This window comes from Pinus tabuliformis, chromosome 1_2 (assembly GCF_031772625.1).
Source record: "Pinus tabuliformis cultivar Carrire ecotype Pingquan chromosome 1_2, CPIR1, whole genome shotgun sequence".
NCBI lineage: Eukaryota > Viridiplantae > Streptophyta > Pinopsida > Pinales > Pinaceae > Pinus > Pinus tabuliformis.
This window is the reverse complement of record NC_142298.1, coordinates 76,751,904-76,778,343: the sequence shown is the minus strand read 5'-3', so window position 1 is coordinate 76,778,343 and position 26,440 is coordinate 76,751,904.

The window sequence follows — 26,440 nt, the reverse complement described above, 5'->3', positions numbered from 1 at the left end:
GGGTCCCCCCACCCTTTTCTATAAATAGAACCTCATAACTTATTGTAAAGGCTTTTGGTCAGCCAAGCTTCAATAGAAGTATCATAGAGAAAGCTTGGACAATATTGTAATGAGCCTTGGCTTCTCCACTGCACAGAGCTAGTACATCTCTTTGGAGGAGTAGGTGGTTGTGGCTATAACATTACGCTATCAGAACTAGTGGTTGGACATGGATGTATTGTATGACTGGAACTTACACTTCTTAATATAACATAGCCAACATGTTTCATGCATATGTTATATTGTATTTCGACTATCTTGTTTACTATAAATGACATATGTATTTGTTTTCTTACGCATGCATGTATGGACTATTTTGTATAAGTATGTATGAATCTTTCTTAAATGTGTTGTTGGTTTAACCATCACTTTGGATTGCTTGCTAACTTATGAGTGCTATCACAGGTTTCCAAGGGGCGCACTCATATCAACCCCCCATGAGTTAGAACCTCTCATACACCTTCCTTGACTCACTGCAGTTGTCACACCCTTGCTACCAACAGAGTTATCTTACTTGCCTATGTGCGAAATCGCGGTCAAGGCATTACCGTACGACCCACTGCTGGGACTCCTACACCAAACGGTCTGAGGTCTAATTGGGACTTCTTACCGGGGAGATACCCTTACATATTGGCGGGTCCAACACTGTCAAAAAATGTTCAACCAATGTTTCCTTGAAAATAATATGTGTGTTGACCACCCTTTTGTCAATATGCAACATGGAGATCCATTCATGTTTACAGTGGCATGATTCTTGTTTTGTTGTAGGATTTTATAACTACTAATGTTGTACAATGTTATTGTTTCATAAGCTTGAATGAATTGTTTTATGTTATTGGATTTAATCTAACATTGCATCTTTGTTGTGTGCATGAAGAGCTCATATTTCACATAGATAAATGCTCTATTCCATGTGTTCTCTTGTAGTTGTAAATGTAATGAAGTCTGGGTTGAGAACCTTGATAGATTGCATGGGTTGATAACCTTGATATATTGCATGTGTTGGAGAGTGGGTTTGGAATACATTGGATTGTAGGTTTGAAGTATTGTTGGTATGGCATGCTATGAGTATTGATTCATACAACAATGTTAGCATGAGTATCTTTATTGATTTCTCATGCTAATGAGGTACACATGCTCATTATATGAGTTATATGTCTATGTTGTTGATGAGAAATGTGGTTTCCTGATTGCAAAAGGTGAAGTTGGATTCCTTATAATAGCTCTTGTTGAAAGGTTGATTTCGGTGTTGTTGTATTGTTCAAAACCCCCCAATTTTTATATAATAATTTCCTATGAAATTAATTATTTAAAAATAAGGGACCCTTTTTAAGTTTCAAAAACAAAAATAAATAAATAAATTGTTTTTGTTTTGAATAAAACATTTTTTATAAAAAATAAAACATATATATAGTTTTAGTTTTAAAATCATTTGATTTTATTTCATATACAAAAAAAATAAAAAAATCCAAATAGCCCCTGAGATCAAAACTCATACTTAGGCTTTAAAAGCCTTAATTATTAAACATTGGGTTATCAAAATAAAAATAATAAATCAGAGTTCAATTAAAATATGAGTTATGATTTAAAACTTTGACTTATCCAAAATACTGCTCCCTGCATCACAAATCAACATAATAAATAAGCCATGGTTGATGCCCCCTAACCAATTGCGATTGTGATTTGATAAGCTGGACCTGACAGGACCGTAAACTCCACTTCATTAACATCCCATGTCCATGCAATCGCAAGAACCATAGGCTTAATTCCCCCTCCTCTAACTCCATTGCAATTGTGATTTTAAGAACGGACCCAACAGTGGTGTTAATGCAATTCTATAAGCCATCGTGTCCACATATCACAATATCCGCGTGTTGTGGGGAAAAATGCCTATTTAGGACGATCCTATCCACCTAAGGTGTGACAGCGCCTTAGCAACAAACGAATACAGCTATCATGATTTCTTCCTTTATGAAATATGAAAGAGAGGAGATCGACAGACTTACCGTTGTCTTCCGGTTGTCCCTCGAACTAGATCCTCTTCTCTTTGTGTGTCCACAGCTACTTGCCTCCTCGCTCGATCAAGAGAACGGCTACTTGAATCCCAGGAGATCACAAGAGAACATCTACCTGTGACAAGAGAGCAGCTACTTGCAACAAGAGAAGAACACAATACAAAGGCAAATATACATATTCATAAATGATTCAGGATTAGAAGTAAATAAAATATACCAATGCAATTACACAAAATACACCAGCATATAGGAAAGAATCAAGATAGATTTATTGAAAGTAACAGTGTTCAGGAAGAGATACAACCCATAGGGCTCCAACCCAGCATCTCCTTCCCAACAGAATGGACTTCCTTCTTCAACTCCTTTTAAAGCATAACACGCCCAATATTTCTAGCCACAAACCAACAACAATTCTTTGCAAATATTAAATTCCAGCCCCCCCTAGACCTTATGAGAGAGATCTATATATAGGAGTTTTGGAGAAAGGATGAGTCAACTTGAGGTTGGCATGAAGCTGACTAGTGTCCTCTCCCACTTCAGTTCTTGAGTCCACTTGGAGGTTCTTGCTTCCACTTGGAGATTTGGAACCTCTTACTCATCACCAGTCGAATTCCCTGATCCAAGTGTCATTTTGGAAGCTTCCTGGGCATTGACACCTTGAGGAATGACTCTGCCACATGTCCAAACTTGCCCGGCGCAGGTAGCCTTCTTTGCAGTTGACATTCAACGTAGGTAGACAGTGGAGCAGTTGACATTCAGCGCAGATGCTCAGTGGAGCAGTTGACATGATCCAGAATTGCCTTGTTTTTGAGTGTTTTCAGGTGGAGAACTTTTGTTAAGTGCTGTGGTTTGTTGACCTTGTTCCTCTAGGGGTAGGAACAACATGTTTAGGGACTTTGGATCCCTTGATTATTGACATTTCATGGTCAGTGATGCAAGGCACAAAATTGTCTATAACAGTTTCCCCCTAAAGTATGAGGCCGTTTATCGGGTGAAATGCTTTATCCAGGAGGGTCCGAAGTTCATCCATCTGCTGGGAGGAGACCTGTAATACAATACAATACATTATGATTCATTCTGCTTTCATGATCTAGCTGAGGCGGGCATTCCCATGCTCAGCTTTATAAATTCATTTTGGTACATAGAACAGACGATCGTCTGATAATTTTGGTGAAATTATCATCCTTTGAATAGGATGATCATCAGCTGCAATAATGTACATGTCAAATGTCTTTATTTTTCCTGAATATATATCGCAGCCCGGATGGATGAAACTAGATCTGGGGTCTTCAAACTCATTCGATCTTCACTCTAAGTACAAGTCGATCCATGTGAGAATTGCGCTGAAGTCGAACATGGAAAGACATCGCTTGATTACCGGTCAATGATGTAAACCGTTAACAAGCGCGAGAGGAATCACCGATAATGATAATGACCCTCAAGGTACTGCAGTACAATTCACGTGGTGTGAATAAAGGACTTGGCGTCGAACACCATGCAAAATCTTCTGGTCGAAGGTCATTGATGTATACCTGTCGCCGGAAGTGAGAAACTTGCCATTGAGGCATGCAAGCTTTAAAGTACTGAAGGGGTTGTTCCTAGATCAACTCCTTGGATAATGAGCTGATGTCGACAAGGAGCGATCCGTCAAAGGAGGGCCTTAATGAATCCCACATCAGTGACACGAAACAGAGCTAACGATTTTAATGGAGGTGAAAACAATCTGTGACATATGATTCAGGGTGGCGGTCATGAATGGATGAAGGATAATGTATGGCAGTGGATGGGACCCGGTTGACTCTTTCTGAACGACTTCTCTTGAACATATGGCAACACTGTTGCAATGGATCGGTAGCATTACCCCAAATATGGATGGTATGGCAAGACCATGGTGATGTGACCGGTGAATGAAACAACCCAACCCGAATGTGATACGGAAGAAAAGTGTCATGTTCAAGAGCGACCTGCTACCATCAAAGTTTTCTTGATTTTTCCCAATTTTTCCCCAGTCATTGCTGACCAGTACCTCTTTATTTTTGTCAAGCTTGAGGAGGATAACATATGCTTTTTCTATAACCTGCCCTTCGGGCAAGCCCATCGCTATGTTTTAACGAGCTTAGCGATAGTGAAACTCGTTCTCGTCTAAAGACAAGTTTGTCGCTATTTAATAATTTTAACGAGTCTAACGACAAGGATAACTCGGTCCTTTTCCTTTTTAGAGAGTCTGAAAAGGTACATAAAGTTAACTCCAAAATTCCTTTTTCGTCATCTAATCCCTTAAGTCCGAAAAAGTATAAAACAATACAAAAGGGATGAGTTTTCGATATCTTTAACGAGCCGAACAAAACAAGCGCTCGATCTTTTTGTGCAATAATCCCTCAGGTCCAAAAAGATTAAAATCTAGAGGAGGGATAGCTCTTCCTATCCTTTAACGAGATGGAAGGCCAAAACTCGGAAATCTTTTCATATTTTACGAGTCAGTTGAAAAGAGCTTAAAGAAGACTCGTCTTTTGAGGAACGAGTGATAAACAGGGATAGCAACTGATTCTAGGTACAGGTTGGAATTTTCCAATCACGGCAGTGTCACAAGGATGGCTAGGTGAAATCACTCTTCGCAACTGTTCCTCAAAATGGGTAAACAATCATATGGAGGTGAACGATCGACCAAATGGAAAGTGGAGGTGGCAGGAGCAAACACGACCAAGGCTTTTTATGGCTAATAAATTTACAATCACAGTGGTTATTTACCGGGATAGGTTCATTTTTTAGTTAAAAATGAGCTTAAACTCTGGAGGAAACATTGCTCACTGCTTATATTTATTTTTTAACGAGCATGAAGACCGCGTTAAAACTGCTCGGATCTTGCATTTATTTTTTAACGAGCATGAACTTTATGCTAAAACTGCTCGAATCTTTTGCATGCCCCCAGCATAATAACGCAAATCGAGGTGCATGCCCCCCAAGCTTCATTGCATTCAACTTGGTGGTTGGAATGAAGGTTTACCTTTGAGACTTGGAAAGGGGATTTGTTTCATTTTTTAATGAGGTTGACACAGTAAAAGAACTATCCTCATGACTCCTTGTTTCATTTTTTAACGAGGTTGACACGAGATTAGAACCGTCCTCGAAGCCCACTGTATTTACAGTATTTCTATTAGGGCGATGATCCACGCTGACAAAATGTTTAGGAATCTTCTGAATCCATTAGATATAAATGATTTCATATTGTAGGTTTCCACTGTGGCCACTTCCGCCAGATTATTTGCAGGTGGTAGGGCAAAAGTACCCATTAAGGCAGGGTCTTTTAGGAGACCTACTCCAATATTTTGAAGTGAATGATTGCTTCCATGGATCATTGGAATGCTTCCCGTAACTTGTGAACTGTCGGGGAGGAAATTTTGTTGGTCGACGACTGTAATTCCTCCTTGAAAGGGAAATGCAATCTTCCTGAAGTAGGTCGACACAACTGCAGCCATGGCATATATCCAGGGCCTTCCCAGTAGGATGTTGTAATCGAGGTTTCCATCAATTACTTCAACATCAATTCCTACTGTTTTGCCCCCTAGTTCAACTTTCAAGTTACTTAAAATCCCGTATGGAGTGTATGATCATCCATCAAATGCTTTTAACGTCGTTGACGATCTCGACAAGGGTGGTGAGCCTAAATTCTTCCAGCAACTCATCGACATAATACACGTAGATGCCCCCTCATCAATAATTGTTCGATGAACAGTTTTGTTGAGGGCTTTCACTTGAATAAGGAAAGCTAGTTGAGCTGGTAACTGAGGGTCATATCCTTTATGATCAAAGGCCACAAGATTGGAATCCCTTGGGCCAATCCCACCTATTGCTAATAATAAAGCTTGCTCTTGGGAGAGGCAATTTTGTGGTACCTCAAGTGTCGACATAGCGGACGGCGATTGGGCCAGGTCCTCTACTATATTATAATTCTGTGCTACTTTGGCACGAGGATTAAATGTCGATTTGTGTACTCCTCCCTTTTGCGACTTTATCATTGGTTCAGGAATGATGGGTGGCACAACTTCGGTCAAAGTTGTTTTCGAACTACTAGGTTGTTCATTAGCCTTGTTGTTCGACAGCTTTGGATTCCTGTAATCCTTATTCCTCGTCAAAGCATCATTTTGCTGCTTTGATACAGACAACATAAGCACTTGGGATCGGGAAGCATTTTGATTAGCAACCAGTTCGGTTCTCGGGCTTGGAAATGGATCAGTCAACACAGCTGAGGTTTTCGAACTCTTAAAGAATCTTTTAAGCTCAACTTTGTATGGACAATCTGCTGTCCAATGATCCTCATCGCATATATGACACCCCGTAGGGGGTTTCCTTTTTCTCCCTTTCTTTTTCTTCTTGCCCCCTGGCTGCTTCAGTCGTTTGCCCTTGTCGTCCGACACGGAACTTACTTCCGAGGCAAGAAGTTCCTCATTTGCATTTCGACCGGAAATCATACGGGCCTTTTTAGATATAGCCTTTGTCGATTTCATGTATGTTGCGCCAATCACGCCATCGCCGGCATGAGAATCACTATTTGATTTAGGAGGAGGAGGAATTGAAAATTCTGGTCTAGGGGCGTCAGGTATTTTATCATAGAGCATGCCGGACTGAGTATATACTAAGTCTAAATATTGTGCACGAGCAATAACTTGCTCCTCCGTTACGACTCCCCCCTTGGCCACATCTTCCGTTATGGCAGGAAGTAATGACTTTATAAACCATTCAGCTAACAGCTGATCTGGAACATAAGTCTACCATCCTACGACGACGACGCCACTCATGTATATGATCGGATATATGTGTGGCCATCGTCTGCTTGAAGTTGGTTAAGATTTCCGTTCCAGTTTCATACCTTATCGGTAATTGAAAATGGGTTAAGAAAGTCGTGGCTAGGGAACTGAAATTGTCGAAAGAGGCTCTAGGTAATTCAATATACCATTTAGGCGTTGGACCCGTCAATGTCCTCTGAAAAAGGTGAAGCCTTATCGAATCATCGTTCAGGGTGTTCGACGAACACCACAGATGAAAAGTCATGACGTGATTCGATGGGTCTTCACCTGGATTTCCATTGAATTTAGGAATGTCCGATGGAAGTTTATGCGGAATCGTTGGCCACCAAGGGGCATAAGCAATTGGATCATTCGTTAGCCGGTTTAGATCTGGTAATTCTAGAGTTGCTACAAAGGGCAACTATTGACTCAGGTTAGGTGGAGCATACCCAGGATAAGATGGAATCGCCTGAGCAATGGGTCTTTGCATACCAGCATAATGTATTTGATGCTGGCAACTTTGACAAGTTTGATGGGCATAACCGTTATTATACGGTTGCCCATTACTTACAAAGACTTGTTGCTCGGGTCCTTGATATGATTGCTGGAATTGCGATTGTTGAGTTTGAACCAGCTCCGGTTGTTGGACCATTTGCTGTCATCCAATACTGGATGATTGACCAAGATGAGGAGTCATAGTACTTGTTTGAGCCTGAGTCGCTCCAGATAAGGAGGCACTAACCGGAGGTTGTGATTGAGTTGTCAAGACAAGAGGCTGTTGTATGGCAACCTGAGAAACTTGGGGTTGACATACAACAGGTAGCGCTCGTACTTGCGACGCAATCAACATACCAGGTATAGTGGCAACATTCGACACAGGGTGGACTGGTTGCATTGAATATGCAACCCTTGGTTGCTGAGGCAGTATTGGTACCCATCCGCTAGATGTAATTCCAGTTTGACCTGAACTTTGTTGTAAACTCCCATATGGTTGTTCTCCAGGGGGGGACAATGAAAAAGCATACTGCCCTCCATATGGTGGCAATCCAGTGCTTAAAGGGTAGATTGGCCTTTGAAGACACATTGGATCAAGTTGTTAAGTTTCAACATAAGAAATACCAGATGATAATCCGGATGAAGAAATAGGAACTAACCATGTCGTCGAAACAGTCTCTGATTGGACTCCAGCTTGTTGTTGACAATTTGCCGGGACGGATGGTATACCAGCGAACATAGTTGGAGTAGCAGCAGGAGGCTCTGTCGCTGCTGTGTCGGATGACACAGTCCTGGATGTCGACGGTTGTTCAGACATATTTAGTCTATCCAAAAGATTTCCTAGCGATTCTACAAGAACTTTGTGATGAAGGTAGACTAACTTAGAAGATCAACGCATGAATAAAGGGTGATTGTTCCGTTTAAAATAAATTGTTAGTGACGCTTTAGACACAACTTGCTTTTTCAGTTTTAAAGAGTCGAGAAAAAGCTAAAGATGACTCTAGTCTCCTTCGATGTTTTAACGAGCCCGAAGTGACAAATGCTCGGATGGACTTTTTCTATTATAGAGTCTGAAAAAGGCCAAAAGGAACTGCTTTGGAGATCTAGGCAGAGGGTGTGCCAAACTTTTCGCAAAACCACAGAATACTTTTTACGGTACGGGTGGTCGATCTTCATGAATGCTGTGTTCACTGCATTACGATCAGTAGGGTGGCCGACATGACTTCCTAAGGATAAAGGCTATATGCCTATAGGGGTCTCCCAATATATACGCGACGGTACGTCGGAGCACAAATCCGTACTAGCACTACCGTCTCTCAGGAGGAATCACCCACCTTCTTAGAGATCGACAGTCACTAGGCTTAACGACGCTGAAACACGTCTCTAGCCTAGACCTCTATGTTGTGCGTTATGTTACAAAGCGTTGTTAGGTTCATTCAGTTTATTTTAGGTTGATATTTTTAAAGTTTTTCTTTCAGGATCACCACGAGATGTATGGTACAAATTCCTAAATGCAGTCTAAGATGATAAGCAAGCTTTATAATCTTTCAACTTTGAAAATCCTAGCTACTAAGGGAAAAGAGAGCGACTATCTTTTCTCAAAGAGCAATCAGCACACTCTAATGCACTTTCCCTCAATCCAACATGCAAACTTATCAAATGCAAAATGCACAATGCAGGTGTTTGTTTTCACTTCCTTAGTATAAATGCCTACAAAGAAAGCTTTTTGCACAACTTTGAATTTGCTTTTACAATGATCAAAATAAACAAGTTCACTTTCTTCGAAATCAACAAGGGTAGAAGAGATTACAATCACTTTGCAATTTTCGAAATGAATACTTGTTTTGACATTCAAAAGTGACAAATTCAAACCAATAAGCAAAAGCAAATGTAATCAAACTGCAAACAGCCAATGAACTCTCTCCTAAGATCACAATCAATCAATCAATCAGATCTGAATCAAGGGCTATAGGATGATTACTTTACTCATGCAAAGGAAAACTGTAATGACGCCACAAACACATAAAAACACTTACAGTCTTTTTGTACAAAAATGAGGCGGAATTTAGGCAAAGAAAAGGGTTATCAGACTAGCACCTATGCTGGTTAAAGGCTGCAAAAACAGAGATCAAAACAGGGCAAAAAAAAGACAAAGAACCCCAGCTGCACAAGGCCACACTGGTTCAGCGCAGGTCCAACACTGTCAGTTTGACATTCAGCGCAGGTAGCCCCTTCGGGACCTGCGTTGAAATGCATACTGCCTTCACAGTGCCTGCGCTGAAGAGAGAAACTCTCGTTTCCCTTGGTTTCTGGGTCACAACATGCTCAAAAATCAATTGTTTCAGGCCAAATCAGAAACACAAGCAAGGTATAAACAGAGGGATGCTTTGATAGGGTACTAAAGACTATCACAAGGATCAATCAAATCATTTGTGGATCTAGTTTAAATCATAGACAAGTCCAACATACTGGATCAAAGCAGCAACTTTTACTTTGCATCCGGGAAAGATGCAGTTCAAGAGTTGTTGTCAAGTCTATGAAGTAAACAAATGATGGAAACACAAATGAAATGAATAAACAAGTTCTTCCCCAGCGGAGTCGCCAATTTGTTGTGGGGAAAAATGCCTATTTAGGATGATCCTATCCACCTAAGGTGTGACAGCGCCTTAGCAACAAACGAATACAGCTATCATGATTTCTTCCTTTATGAAATATGAAAGAGAGGAGATCGGCAGACTTACTGTTGTCTTCCGGTTGTCCCTCGAACTAGATCCTCTTCTCTTTGTGTGTCCACAGCTACTTGCCTCCTCGCTCGATCAAGAGAACGGCTACTTGAATCCCAGGAGATCACAAGAGAACAGCTACCTGTGACAAGAGAGCAGCTACTTGCAACAAGAGAAGAACACAATACAAAGGCAAATATACATATTCATAAATGATTCAGGATTAGAAGTAAATCAAATATACCAATGCAATTACACAAAATACACCAGCATATAGGAAAGAATCAAGATAGCTTTATTGAAAGTAACAGTGTTCAGGAAGAGATACAACCCATAGGGCTCCAACCCAACATCTCCTTCCCAACATAATGGACTTCCTTCTTCAGCTCCTTTTAAAGCATAGCACACCCAATATTTCTAGCCACAAACCAACAACAATTCTTTACAAATACTAAATTCCAGCCCCCCCTAGACCTTATGAGAGAGATCTATATAGGAGTTTTGGAGAAAGGATGAGTCAGCTTGAGGCTGGCATGAAGCTGACTAGTGTCCTCTCCCACTTCAGTTCTTGAGTCCACTTGGAGGTTCTTGCTTCCACTTGGAGATTTGGAACCTCTTACTCATCACCAGTCGAATTCCCTGATCCAAGTGTCATTTTGGAAGCTTCCTGGGCATTGACACCTTGAGGAATGACTCTGCCACATGTCCAAACTCGCCCAGCGCAGGTAGCCTTCTTTGCAGTTGACATTCAATGCAGGTAGACAGTGGAGCAGTTGACATTCAGCGCAGATGCTCAGTGGAGCAGTTGACATGATCCAGAATTGCCTTGTTTTTGAGTGTTTTCAGGTGGAGAACTTTTGTTAAGTGTTGTGGTTTGCTGACCTTGTTCCTCTAGGGGTAGGAACAACATGTTTAGGGACTTTGGATCCCTTGATTATTGACATTTCATGCTCAGTGATGCAAGGCACAAAAATGTCTATAACACCGCGGCCTAAGTTTCGAAGGCCTTGACTCCATTTTGATTTGCGATATTTCTTGAACCCAACGGGGTCATCAACCATAATTCATAAAACGCCCACATCCATGGATATCCAAATTCTAAAAGACATTCCACTCCACTCCAAGTATGGTGCGTGGGGCTTTGCATGCTGTACCAACCCTTCCAAATGCCCCCAGTCACGTAAGGAATGCCCCCCAGTCACTTCCTGCCCAATGAAGAAATCCATCCTTTCACTCTCGCTGCTACCCTTTCACTCTCGCCTTTACCTTAGATAGGTCTGGCTGGCTTTCTGGCTTGTGCCTCTCTGGCTTGTGGGATCCTCTCCCTCCTTTGAAAAAGAATGATAAAATATTGATTGATATAAGTAATTTAGGCATTCTCTCTTTCTTTTTGGCCTTTTGGGGTCTCTTCCTTGCACTAGGAGGAGCCCGATGCGAAACGCAATTTTTATGAAAATGAATATTAAATAAAAAATTGTTTAAATAGAGGAAGCCCCGGAAGGACCCATGACTCTGCCACATCACCCATGACATCATCCTCCATGTCAAATCCACGTCATCTGCCATCATCCTCCATGACATCATCCTCCATGTCATCTCCACATCACCATTATGTCATCCCGTAGATCAAAAATCACAAATCTTTCGGAACCGATATCCATCCGCCTTTCCGTTGTCGCGATAGCAATATCACAATCGTAAGATTCAAGGGCCACGTACCATATTCCTCCTCTACCCATTCCAAAGCGATTGTGATATGATTTGAGAAGGCCCCCTTTGGATTTTTTTTGGAGTACTCCCAGTCTAAAAAGCAATTGCGATTATTCTGGGTTTTGCCTTATATTCTCAAGTGATTATGATTGCGATTTTTCTTGTTGCATTAAAACAGACCACCTTTTTTATTCAATTTTATATCAAAATACAGTCTCGATTCACAATTTACTTATCCATGGCTTATCCTTCCAGGTATACACAGAGCTCAATAGCGAGGAGGAGATAGATACATAGAGGAAAAGGTAGATTCATTCCTTAGAATCTACAGAAAGTGAGGATATTTAGATCGAAAGTCAAGGATAATAAGCCAGAAATGGAAAACTGTTTTTATTTTTCATGATTCAAGGAACTTCATTTAATTTTTCAATGCTATGCACAAACATGCCATTTAACATATATATATATATATATATATATATATATATATATATATATATATATAGATATTATTTAAATAGACATGATGGATCGTTTTAATGGTCCAGAATTTGACAGAGAAAACATAAGGAAGAATTCACATTTTTGCATTCCTACTAGAGTATTTATTTGAATAAAAAAATTTGAATCATGGCCTCTTTTATTTTTGCAAAAAATCTTGATAGTTGTTGCATTTATGTATTACTTTAAAGTGTTGGAGCAAAGGATAAAAGACCGAGACTATTAATTTTTTAAAGAAAGCGTTTTTGAATATGGGTATTTTTATCAGTATTTTAAAGTGATTATGTTTTCTCTTATTGTTTGTGGTTTCTCTCTGTTTTCTATTATATGCATCTCTGTAAAACAACATTAGCATAAGTTCATTTATGAATATGTTTAAGTGCTGCAATATTTTAATGGCATGTATCAAAGACAACTAATACTATTTTGATTGTGATATAAGCTTATCATAGTTCTTTTAATTAATTTCTTAATTAAAAGAATTAATTTAAATCATTTTTCAATTCTGAAGTAAATGATTAATTTCTTACTCATCTACTAAGGAAAATTATTCTAGATCACAATCAAACTGTTAAGAAATAACCCGGGTAATAAGTAGATTATTTTATATGTTTTATCTTTTAGTCATAAACCATTCCAAATCCATATTTTCCATCCCATTATAAGCATTTCATATTCATTTTATCACCTCTCATTGGGAAATTGGTCCCATTATATCCAGTCGGAGCCACTACCCCAAACGGAAAAGGAGTTGCTTTAAGGTCTGGACCGGGTGGTTATCCCCCATGTTGGTGCAGCAAATTTTGAGGCATAAACATTTTGGCACTAGAAGGAGGGCCAAGACTATGAATGGAAAACATAACTCAATCTAAATTAACAAGCCATTCCAAGAGTCACTCCCCCTCAATATCACCTCCAACTTCTCGATCCTCATCTAAAAATCCTATTTGTAGATCAGAAGTTGAGCATTCACTCCCAAACTCTCCTAGTACTATTCCTAAAGTACCTTTTTCATATTATAATCATGAATCACTTGAGGTTCAGAATTTAGTAAAGAAATTATAGGAAATCTCTATTTCAGCATAAAATTTTATCCCATCTGAAGCATCTAAAGGGAGTATCACTTATGTTTTACAACCCACTCGAATTCTAACTTGTTCTCAAAGTGAGAAGCTTGGGGTTTCTCCATTTGAATTTCCTCTTCCTACTTTTCGAAATAAAACTAAGAAATGTAAGTCACAAACATCAACTAGCGAGGTTTGATCGATTTCCCCTCCACAAACACCTTTATTCCCACCATTCATTCCTCTTAATGTCCCTTCTTCTCAAAGTACTGGTGCTAGTTCATCCAAATCAAGCACTCAACATACCTCTACTTCCACTCAAACTCCAATAATGGCAGGAAAACAACTAGCCATTGTATTGGAAAATCCTGGTGTTGTCCAAATGCCAACACCTCTCCATGCTCTACCTAAACATCCTGAAAGATTGCTACCAAAATTCAATCCTGATGATGGATTGCCTGCTGAGGAACATCTCCATAATTATATGTTAGCTATCAATCTTAATGCACTATTTTTTTTATTTTTTTTTTGCTTGTTAAGACTAATCTACGCACCCACGGGAATTTGAACCGGTGACCTATCGCAAGGAGTGCCTTAACAGCGCACCCATTCACCGTCAATCCAAAGCCCCGTGGGCATCTTAATGCACTATTTGAAGAATATTGTGTAGTAAGATTATTTCCCTACACTCTCCAAGTATCTACGGGTTCATGGTATTTTTCATTACCACCAGGGTTCATTACTAGCTGAGATATATTTGAAGAACAATTCTTAACCAAGTTTGGTGATGATCGCACTACTGCCACTTTGATTAATGATCTCTCCAATCTTCAAGAAAGTCCCAGTGAAAAATCAAGGATTTTAATTCTAGATTTAATAAACTCTTAAATAAAATCCTAGATACATCTAAACCTGGTGTTGATGTACATAACGAGTAGTATATATCTGTCTTACCTTCAAATATCACAATTTTTGTCGATAGGGCTAATAAAATGATTCTAGTTGAAAACATGAAAGAAGCATTAGCAGTTGAGAAAATAATACTTTCTTTAGAAAAGAAAACTACATCGGATGAAAGAAAAGCCAAAAATATTTCATTTAAGGATGAACCAAAAAAGAAAACTCCTAAAGATCCCTTTGATCTTGAAGGATTACAAAAAGTCCTAAAAGCTATGTCTAACGAGATGGTAGAGATTAAAAAACAAGTAGTTGAATCCTCTTCCAAGAAACCATTTATACCATTCAGAAGAAATCATCCAACTAATCCTCAACCTCCAAACACCATATCAAATGTTGAAACTAATGATGAAGATGAGAATGAAGTAGCACTTTCTGCTGACAAATTCCAAGATGAACAAATTTTTGAGTTAAATAGAATGTGGGATTTCAGTCTTCCTATATCTGATAGTGAAAATGAACATGAAGCACTACCTGTTAGCATAAGAAGTAAAGGTCCAACTGATTATATACAACCAATTCAAAAACATAAACCTTCAACTCCTCTTGCTAAAGATAAAGTTGTTAATAAAAAATCCACTTCCACATCTAACCATGTGATTCCCTCTTCATCTAATTCTCCATCTCCACCTAAAACCTTAGTAGTTTCAATTAATATTGAGTATAACATAGTAGAGGATATGGAAAAATTAAAAGCAAATATCTCCCTCTATGAACTTATTAAACTCAAACAACAGCAGAATATTTTATTGAAATAATTGAATGCAATGTCTTCTTCTCCTCTCTCTGCTGCTATAATATCCAAGGTTGCAAATGGAACGGGTAAACCTCCTGTTAATTCATTGTTTGACTCTGATGTAATTTTGATAGGTGAAAGATCTAATTCACATACCCCTCCTTTCCTGTTGACTTTTGAGATATTCAATAAAAATGTACATAACTGCTTGGTAGATTCAGGAGCTTCTTCGAACATTATGCCATATTTAGTTTGTTTAAAATTGAACATGTCTCCTAAAAAATATGCAGTTCATATTGTGCAAATCGATAGGACAAAAGTCGAAGTCATAGGAGAAATGAATTCAGTCCTCATTCGATTATCTTCAAATCCTAAAGTCTATCAAATAATTGATATACTAGTTGCCGACATTCCAAATTTCTATGGTTTGATTCTTAGTAGAGATTGGTCAGAAAAACTACACGGTTACTTTTCCACTGATTGGTCTCACTTGTGGCTTCCTTACAATGGTAATCCAAATCAAATTAAAATCAACCGAGAAAAACACATGAAAAATTCGGTAACATATTTTGAAGGTGAAAATGAGCCAGTAGCATTTAATAACATCCTTGGAAATTACTCTATTGAATCATTTTTTGGGAATTTCAACGCACAAATGTCACCTTTTCTGAATAATTCAGTAACTTCCCAAATTGAAAATTTTTCACAAACAAATTCTTCTAGATGTGTAAATATGTTAGAAAAACCATTAGTTAACTCTTTGTTTTGGAAATTGTATTTCGATGGATCAAAGTCAAGTGATGGTGCAGGAGCAGGTTGCATATTGATTAGTCCTGAAGGTGAGAAGACAATGCTAACTTGCAAGTTAGAATTCGAATGCACAAACAATATGGCAGAATATGAAGCATTGGTCCAAGGTATGTACAAAGCAATAGGACTTAACGTTAAATACCTTCAAGTTTTTGGAGATTCATAAATTGCAATTAAACAAGTAAGAAACACTATGAATTGCATTTCTAGACACTTGAAGCATTATCAGTCTTTAGTTCAATCTCTCACTTCACACTTTTTATCTTTTAATATTTCTTCTATTCCTATCATTCAGAATGCTAGTGCTGACCTTATCGCTAATGTTGCATCAAAACTAATTCCATCAGAAGATTACAGCCTAGATAGATTTTCTATAGAGTTAATTTTTAAATCATATGTTCCTCATAATATCACCAACTTGCGGGTATTCAATAATGATGAAGACATATTTAACTTCTTAACTTCAGAAGAATCATATGATGACCAAATATTTGATGAAGACAAACACGACAATTAATTAAAAAAGAAAATCAACGATAATCCCATGCCAAAATCAGTAGTTAAACTTGAGGATCTTTATGATTTAAAAGATAGATTCAAAAAGGTTACTAATGCAGAACTTCAAAGTTAGACTTTAAGATTTGAATTAATAAATCTTTGGATAGATATTAAACCTCAAAACATTAACTTAGGACTTAGTATCTCATATGACGAAAGATTATCCTTCATTTATTTGTTAAAGAAATATAAGGATATCTTTGCTTTGAGTTACGAAGATCTCAAAACATTTGACACTTATATCATTCAACACAAAACGTCGATGACATCTAATGATAAACCTATCCAACAAAAATTAAGGAAAATTCATCCAGACTTAGAAAGTCAAATAAAAGCAGAATTGAATAAACTCCTTAAGGCCAAAATCATTTTTCTTGTTAGGCATTCAAAGTGGTTTCCAACTTAGTGTTTGTTAGGAAGAAAAATGGCGATATCCAGATTTGCATAGATTTTAGAAACCTCAATAAGGACAGTCAAAAGGATAATTTCCCATTCCCTACTATGGAACAAATTTTGCAATCAGTTGCAGGTTTAGAACTTATGTCTTTCCTTGATGGATTTTCTGGATACAATCAAATCATAGTCCACCCAAATGATAGGCTTAAGACTACTTTCATAACTAAATGGGGAACTTATGCCTAATAGAAAATTCCATTTGGATTAATAAATGTAGGGGAAACTTTCCAAAGGGCTATGGATATAGCTTTCAAAGCTCTGTTAAACAAAATGGTGATGATTGATGCTATGTGATTCGTTCTCCACATTTCACTAGTTTCAATCCCACTTCTTCACCCCTGTGAGCATCACCCGATGCAATGAGTGCTAAGTGAACTATTCAAAAATCATGAGAAATTAGTCAGTTACGAATACCTCTCATGGAAATGGTCATACGTGAATGATCTTACTTAACGCAGTTGAATCCCAAAATGATATCTAATATAATGCACTGCGTAAAACCCCCATACTTAAATTCAAAAAGAGTCAAGGGATCTCTACTTGAATGGTTCATGAGGCACAATACTTGTTAAGGTTTTGCAAATGGGGTAGCAAGCTAAGTGGGCTTGATTGTGGGGAAAAACTCCACAGTTAAGCGCGCTTGAGCCAGAGGAGTTCTGGGATGGGTGACCTCCTGGGAAGTCCTGGTTACCGGGTGCAAGCCCCGAAAGTGATGATTGATGCTATGTGATTCGTTCTCCACATTTCACTAGTTTCAATCCCACTTCTTCACCCCTGTGAGCATCACCCGATGCAATGAGTGCTAAGTGAACTATTCAAAAATCATGAGAAATTAGTTAGTTACGACTACCTCTCATGGAAATGGTCATACGTGAATGATCTTACTTAACGCAGTTGAATCCCAAAATGATATCTAATATAATGCACTGCGTAAAACCCCCATATTTAAAATGGTTGTTGTTTACTTAGATGACATTACTGTTTATTCTAAAAAAAGAAAGAACAATTTACATGACTTAAAACAAATCTTTGAATGCTATAGAAAATATGGGATTTCATTAAATCCGAAAAAAAAATTCTTCGCTCTTAGTGAAGGGAAAATTTTAGGATTCATTGTATCCAAAGATGAAATTTTTATTGACCCTGCTAGAATAAAAGAAATTTCAAAAATTCCTCTCCCACATAATAAAAAATCCATGCAATCATTTTTCGAACAGATCAATTTATTCAAAAGATTTGTCCCTGATTTTTCACAAATCGTTCTACCATTACAACAAATGATCAAGAAAAACTCAACCTTTAAGTGGGGTCATAATGAAAGACAATCATTAATGCTCCCTCTCTAAGTACTCCGAATTTCTCTCAACATTTCATCTTGTATACTTTCACTTCTCCAACATCTTATTTTGTTGTCTTAACACAAATTAACGATCAAAAAATCGAAACACTTATCTCTTTTTTCAGTTCAAATTTTCAAGGTGTTGAACTAAATTACTTAGAGGTAGAGAAACAATCATTTGCTGTTTATAAATCCATAAAGCATTTTAGACCTTTTCTCTTAAAAACACATACGAAATTAATAGTCCCATTCCCAGTAGTGAGACAATTACTTATGTAGAAAGAGTTAGGAGAAAAGAGAACAAATTGGGTAGCAACTCTGTAGGAATATGATATTGAAATGAAACCAGCCAAAATTGTCAAAGGACAAGGTTTCTGCAGATTGCTTACAAGATGAGCCAACATACCAGTTGATGAAGACATACGTAACAATGAACACATATCTGAGGTAAGATTTATTGATACTGAGTCCCAATACATTGATATGATTTTTTATTTGAAAAATGGATATGCTCCTCTTGAACTCAATCATAAAAGAAAAATAACTTTAAGATTGAAAGAAAATCAATATGAGATTGTTAATAATGTGTTTTTCTTAAGAAATTATGATTCTATTTTGTTAAGATATCTTGAAAAATCTGAAGCCCAAAAGGTTTTTCAGAAGCTTCACGATGGACTAGCAAGAGGACACTTTGGAGGAGATACTACAACACATAAAATCATGCATGTAGGATACTATTGGCCCACTCTCTTCAAAGATACTCATGCATATGTAAGAAAATGCAAAACATGCCAAACTATGTCTAGAAGACAATGGAAACCAACCTTGCCTCTGTAACCAGTCAACATCGAATAACCTTTCGAACAATGGGGACTGGATATCATAGGTGAGATTGTTCCTTACTCTTCTAAACAACATAAGTATATTTTGACTGCTATAGATTATTTCACTAAGTGGGTGGAAGCAATTCCGTTAAAGGTAGCCAATTCTGACATTGTTATTGAATTTATTGATCAATTTATCATTACAAGATTTGGTTTACCTTCTGCACTTATATTTTATAATGCACCTTACTTTTTGAGTAATAGTATGACTAATTTTTCACTTAAGAGATGTTTTAAACTAAAATATCCCACTAACTACTATCCACAGGGAAACGGTTTAGCAGAATTCACTAATAAAAACCTCCTAAGAATAATCAAAATAATTGTTGACTAAAATCAACGTAATTGGCATAAATCATTAATATTTTCTCTATGGGTTGATAGGATAACTCAGAAGGCCTCTATAGGTACTTCTCCATTTAACCTAGTGTATGGGAAGGAAGCCATTATTCCATCACATTTAGCTCTTCCCTCACTAGCCCTAGTTCAATTCATTGAATAAACGCCTACTTCTTCTTTACAATTAATACATTCCCAAATCATAAAACTAGAAGAAAGGGAGAAAGCCAAACTCACACAGGCTAAACATCAATAGATAGTGAAAGCTTCTTTTGATGCAAGCTCAGTTGCACAAAAATCCTTCCATGTTGGAGACCTAGTTCTCAAGTGGGACAAAGCACATGAAGAAAAAGGGAAACATACGAAATTTCAGAAATTATTGCTTGGGCCATTCTAGATTGTCGAACAGATAGTCCAATCTACATTTATACTGTAAAATGTATCAGGCAAGAGAGATACTCTTCCTATAAATGGGCTCATCATAAAGAAATTATTTTCTTAAAGATTCAAGTTTTCTATATATATATAAAGAGAGAGAGAGAGAGAGAATCTGTAAAAGATCACTTCCATTGTACATACCACTGCAATTTATTTTCCTTTTACAAATTTTGCTAATAAAAATGTTAAATAATACTCTATTTACTTTTCAAACATCTCTCGAAGTTATATTTCATTTTTTCAATTTGAAGGTAGATTTTTTTTAAGAAGTGGTTACCAAAATTGAAAACTAGATAAAAATTATATAACTCTGAAATTTTTCCATTAAGTTGTGAAATCTTTAAAGAACCTCAAAAATTATATCCTTTTACTCTAGTTTCAGTAAAAAAGGTTATCTTTGAAAAAGTAAAGATTGTCTTACGACTAAGCACTTTCAACTCAAATTTGTCATCCAAAACTCTTAAGGAGTCAATGATTATCCCCATCCATTAAAAAAAGAATTTTTAGAGTGTAATTCTAAAATATAATAAATCTAAAAGATAAGAGGTCTCTTCACGAGCCTGCTTACCATGATCATAGGGAACCAATTACACTGACATTACCAATACTAAACACCAAATCAGGGTAATGATGGTTTCAGTTATAAGTCAAGGGGTCTCATCATGAGCCATCTTGTTCAATTTGATTATTACCACTGAATGGCATTGTCATTATCTAGTTGCAAAACTCGGGCAATGGCTGTTAGCATCAGTTAAAACAAAAAAGAAAATAAAGTATAAATACAAAACTTACCTCTAATTATTGCACTATTAAATGGATGGGATACTGGATTATTGTTGGTTAAAAGGTAACCTTGTCGAAGCTATGAATGCTTGCTGGCAGCAGTGGCTCTACTTGTGACGAACAAGTACATCAGAAGCTAAGTTGTAAAAGGCCCCCTACTTTATTTCTATAACTGATTAATGACTGATACAAGTAAATAGGTGTTTTTCATTCACGAAAGGTTTTTAAAGAAATTGCAATTTAATGAGTTTTATAGTCAGAGTAATTTTATTTATCTAAATGTTTCGAAAAGTAGTTTCCACTTCCTAAATTATTTTTACTAAATTTTTGGAGAATTTTGTTATTATTCATCAGAGATAACTGGTTCTTCCAGTGAATCGCCAACTGTTGTATTGTTCAACAACCCCCAATTTTTATATAATATATGCCTATGAAATTAATTATTTAAAATTAGAGGACCCTTTTTAAGTTTCAAAAACACAAAAAAAAAGAAAATAAAAATATTTTTTGTTTTGAATAAAACTTTTTTTAGTTTTAAAACCATTTGATTTTATTTCATAAAAATAAAAATATCCAAATAGCCCCCGAGACCAAAACTCATACTTAGGCTTTAAAATCCTTAAGTATTAAACATTGGGTTATCAAAATAAAAATAATAAATCGGAGTTCAATTAAAATATGAGTTATGATTTAAAACTCTAACTTATCCAAAATCCCGCTCCCCACATCGCAAATCAACATAATAAATAAGCCATGGTTGATGCCCCCTAACCAATTGTGATTGCAATTTGATAAGCTGGACTAGACGGGACCGTAAACTCCACTTCATTGAAATCCCACGTCCGCGCAATCGCAAGAACCATAGGCTTAATTCCCCCTCTGCTAACTCCATTATGATTGTGATTTTAAGAATGAACCCAACAGTGGTGTTAACGCAATTCTATAAGCTATCACGTCTGCAGATCACAATATCTGCGACTTAAGTCCTGAAGGCCTTGACTCCATTGTGATTTGTGATATTGCCCAACTCAGTGGGGTCATCAACCATATTTCATAAAACCCCCACATTTGCGGCTATCGGAAATTCTAAAATACATGCCGCTCCACTCCAAGTCCATTCTCCCGATGCGAAACACAATTTTTATGAAAATAAATATTAAACGAAAAAATGTTTAAACAAAGGAAGCCCCGACAGGACCCATTCCTCTTCCACTTCATCCATGACGTCATCCTCCACGTTAGATCCACATCATCCACCATGTCATCTCCACATCACCATTACACCATCTTGCAGATTCCAAATCACAAATCTTTCGGAACCGATAACCATCCGCCTTTTTGTTGTTGCGATAGCAATATTGCAATCGTAAGATTCAAGGCCACGTACCATATTCCTCCTCATCCCATTCCAAAGCAATTGTGATATGATTTGAGAATGCCCCCTTTGGATTTTGTTTGGAGTAGTCCCAATCTAAAAAGTGATTGCAATTATTCTGGGTTATGCCCCCGATTCTCAAGCGATTGCGATTGCAATTTTGGTTATTGCATTAAAATGGCCAACCCATTTTTATTCAATTTTATATGAAAATACAGTCTCGATTCATGATTTACTTATCCATGGCTTATCCTTCCAGGTATACACAGAGCTCAACAACGAGGAGGAGATAGCTACGCAAAGGAAAAGGCAGATTTGTTTCTTAGAATATATAGAAAGCGAGGATATTTATATCTAACTTCAAGGATAATAAGCCAAAAATGGCAAACTGTTTTTATTTTTCATGATTCAAGGAACTTCATTTAATTTTTCAGCGTTATGCGCAGACCTACTATTTTAAAAAAAAATGTATTATTATTTAAACAAACATGATGGATCGGTTTAAAGGTCCAAAATTTGACAGAAAAATACTAAGAAAGAATTCACATTTCTGTATTCCTTCTTGAGTATTTATTTGAATAAAATTTTCGGATCGTGGCCTCTTTTATTTTTGCAAAAAAGCTTGAGAGTTGTTGCATTTCTGTATTACTTTAAAGCGTTAGAGCAAAGGAGAAAAGGCCAAGATTGCTAATTTTTTAAAGCAAGCATTTTTGGATATGGGTATTTTTATCAGTATTTTAAAGCGATTATGTTTTCTCTTATTGTTTGTAGTTTCTCTCTGTTTTCTGTTATATGCATTTCTATAAAACAACATTAGCATAAATTCATTTCTAAATATGTTTAAGTGCTGCAATATTTTAATGGCATGTATCAAAGACAATTAATAATATTTTGATTGTGATATAAGCTTATCATAGTTCTTTTAATTAATTTCTTAATTAAAAGAATTAATTTAAATAGTTTTTTAATTCTAAAGTAAATGACTGATTTCGTACTCATATACTAAGGAAAATTATTCTAGATCACAATCAAACTGTTAAGAAATAACCTGGGTAATAAGTAGATTATTTTATATGTTTTATCTTTTAGTCATAAACCATTCCAAATCCATCTTTTCCATCCCATTATAAGCATTTCATATTCATTTTATCACCTCTCATTGGGAAACTAGTCCCATTATATCCAGCCAGAGCCACTACCCCAAACGGAAAAGGAGATGCTCTAAGGTCCGGACCGGGTGGTTATCCCCCATGTTGGTGTAGTGAATTTCAAGGCATCAACAGGTGTATACTAAGAAGTTAGAATCTTTGTGATCTCCAGTTTGAGAAATATATGGTATTATGTGTATTTCATTGGTATCAATGTAAAGTTGGAAGGTTGATCTTTGAGTTATTTATTAAAGGGAAGGAGGTTGACTTCCATCCCTTGTAGTTATATGTGTGATGTAAAGATCTATTTAAATATGTGCTTGAGTTATAAATCTAGGTCATTGTTATCTGGTTGAGTGGGCTAGTCAAGCTTGAGAGAGGATATTCTTTGTTTGTTTATTAGTTGTTTTAGCTCTCTATGTTTTGATAAAGAATTCCCTTGGATTTGCATAGTGACTACCTCCTTCTAAATCTGGTTAGATTGTGGGTTAGGAGAGGGACATTACACTACGTGGTAATAGAGCATCCATGTTCAACACTTGGATTGGATGGGATCTATCATGGGTAAGTGATAGCGGAATTCCCGAAAAAGGGGTTTCCTAATGATCTTTAGTAAATTAGCTAAGCTAATGTTTAGGTGTTAAAAGTCAGTCTAAAATTGGTTTACCACTTGCATGGTAATAATGCATGGATCCCTGGTTTTTGGATGGAGCTCAAAGGCCTTGATGTGAGTAGGATGGTATCTTGCTCATGGTGTTGATTGGAATTTCAGATTAACTACAATGATGCTTGTCATGTTATTGTGATAAATGCCTTTGCAATGCATGTGATTGTTGACTAGAATCAAGAGGGTTGATTTCATGTGACATTGGTTGCTATGTTTTTCCTTGTAAGCACTTGTTCTTATGGTTAATGCCTTGTTGTTTAAAGAATTATGATGATAATAGTTAGGAATGATTTTTAATTCTTGTAAGGCATGATGGTTCATGATATGATGTTGATGTGATGCTTGATTCCTAATTAGTGTCCTTAAAGGTTGCAGTACTAGCCTTGTTTCAAAGGTTGAATTTAGGTCATTGTTCGTCTCAGTATAAGACGTTGAATGAAACTAATAATGACTATTTTGGCACTGTGATTTCTTTTAATCTTATCTTCACCTGACAAAGAACAAATAGTTATAAATAAGTTGATATGTGCATGTACATGTAGTAATTCTGGTTTTCTCAAAAAACTTTTGTTGGAAATAAAATGTGCTTATTTATGTCTTGGATCTTGAGGCATGTGACTAATATGTAAATTGAGAAATGTGTTTAGTTGTAGGGTAGCATGCTGGGTACAATAGATAAGGCAATTGGTATACTATTTTATTTAACTATGCACTAATAGTTGACTGAATGTGACAACACATAGCAAGACTCAATGATAGTAGAAAGAAACATGTATCATGGAATGGTGCAATAGAAAATGGACCATGTCCATCGAGAACAAAGAGTAGGGACATTTCCCCAAAGGAAAATAACATTCAGGGATTTGGAGGTCCAGCTCAAGGACCTAGAAGATGAGCTAAAAATATGCAGGGTAGAACTTAGAAAGCTCACCAATAAACAACAAGAAATGGCTTAGTGGAATGATGAGTTGCAAAAGCAGTTGCAGAAAATGAAATGCCAAGTTGAATCCTCCAAAAGGAAGGATAGTGATAGTAGGAAAAGGCCTCATGAGGTTGAAAAGGAGGAGATGATAATCTACTATTGTTGCTGAGGAGAAGAGAATATGAAAAAGGATTGTCCCCGGAAGAAGAAGAGGGAAGACAATAGCCCCTATGAGTCACAAGGACATGAATCAACAATGTAGGACATCGAGAAGGAGGAGGGGAAACTCCCTCAAGCTCCATAATAGACATATGTATGCGTTGAAAGATCCATTATGAACTTTTTGGGAACATAAGAATTAAATTTTGTTGCTAGCCTTGTAAAGAAGCCTTGAACTGATTTGGTATACAAATGTACATATATACGCTTGTATGATGCCTAAGAGTGCCATGGATGTTGGACTCACGAAGATTGAGTTGATTTTTGGGGACTGTTTACTTGATGCTTATGTGTTGTGGCTTTATTTATCGACCTCATGGAATGATATCATTTTGTTTTAGACTTCTACATGGTCATTTTGGATTTTGGTTTTGGTTATCATGTTGTTTTGTGTCTTGTTTATGATGCTGTTTTGTTGTGGCTTTACATATGACTATTTTTGTGAATTTCATGTCCTTTTGCAATGATTCCCCTTATTCTTCCTCTTGCATTGGCCTTTGATTTCAGAATTTCGAATTCCATGCTTGGGGAATCTTGGAATAAGGAGGTTGGAGTGGCAAGAAGGCCACAAACTCCTGATAAAAAAGGGGGTAATGTTTGATAGGCATGAAGGAGATCATGTCGAGTAAATTTCTAGAAAAAAAAAATGGAATGTTATTGGGAAATGGACATGAATAAAACAACAACTAAGAATTGAAAAGATAACAGTGTGAAAAGTGTGTATATGGTTGCTTGGACTCAATCAGGGAGCCATCTAAATTTGGGATCTATTTGGCACAAGCTAATGGTTGATATGGCCATGATTAAGGATTGTAACAAGCTAATGGTTGATATGGCCATGATTAAGGATTGTAACAACCTAATGGGTTGGTTGAGTCCATTGTAGGTTTTAACCCTGTACAGCAATTACCTGCAAATGAATTCTTAAAAAATAGAAAATATACAATGGCATGAAACACAAAACAAATACACAAAGATTTTCCCTTGGATCCCAAAACCGGGACTACCAGATTGATTTTTCATTATATTCCTTTCAATGTTACAACACATATATATACATGTTGATGCATTCATAAACCTCAATCCATTAACCCTGGATTAGAACATAACCATAGTTCCCTTGACCAAATATACAAGATACCATGGGCAAAAAACCATCATGCCCAAATCCATAGGTAGGTCTACCCACCTAATATAGGGTCCAGAACATTTTTCCCCGGGGTGCTGCCCCAGACCCCATGCAAGGGGGCTACCACCCCCTTGCAAACCCCTCGATAGGGGGCGCTGTCGCCCCATTTATGACCCCCTTGCTACACCTAGCGCAACAAGGGGGTGTTGCCCCCCCCCACCTTGTTTCACGCGTGGGGCTAGTCGCGAAAAGAATATAACACACACCCAACATCCATGAGAATAATGGACAGATATATGTGTAACAAGGAAAATGACAAGAAGGAAGTTCTCTTAACCCTTGATTATAC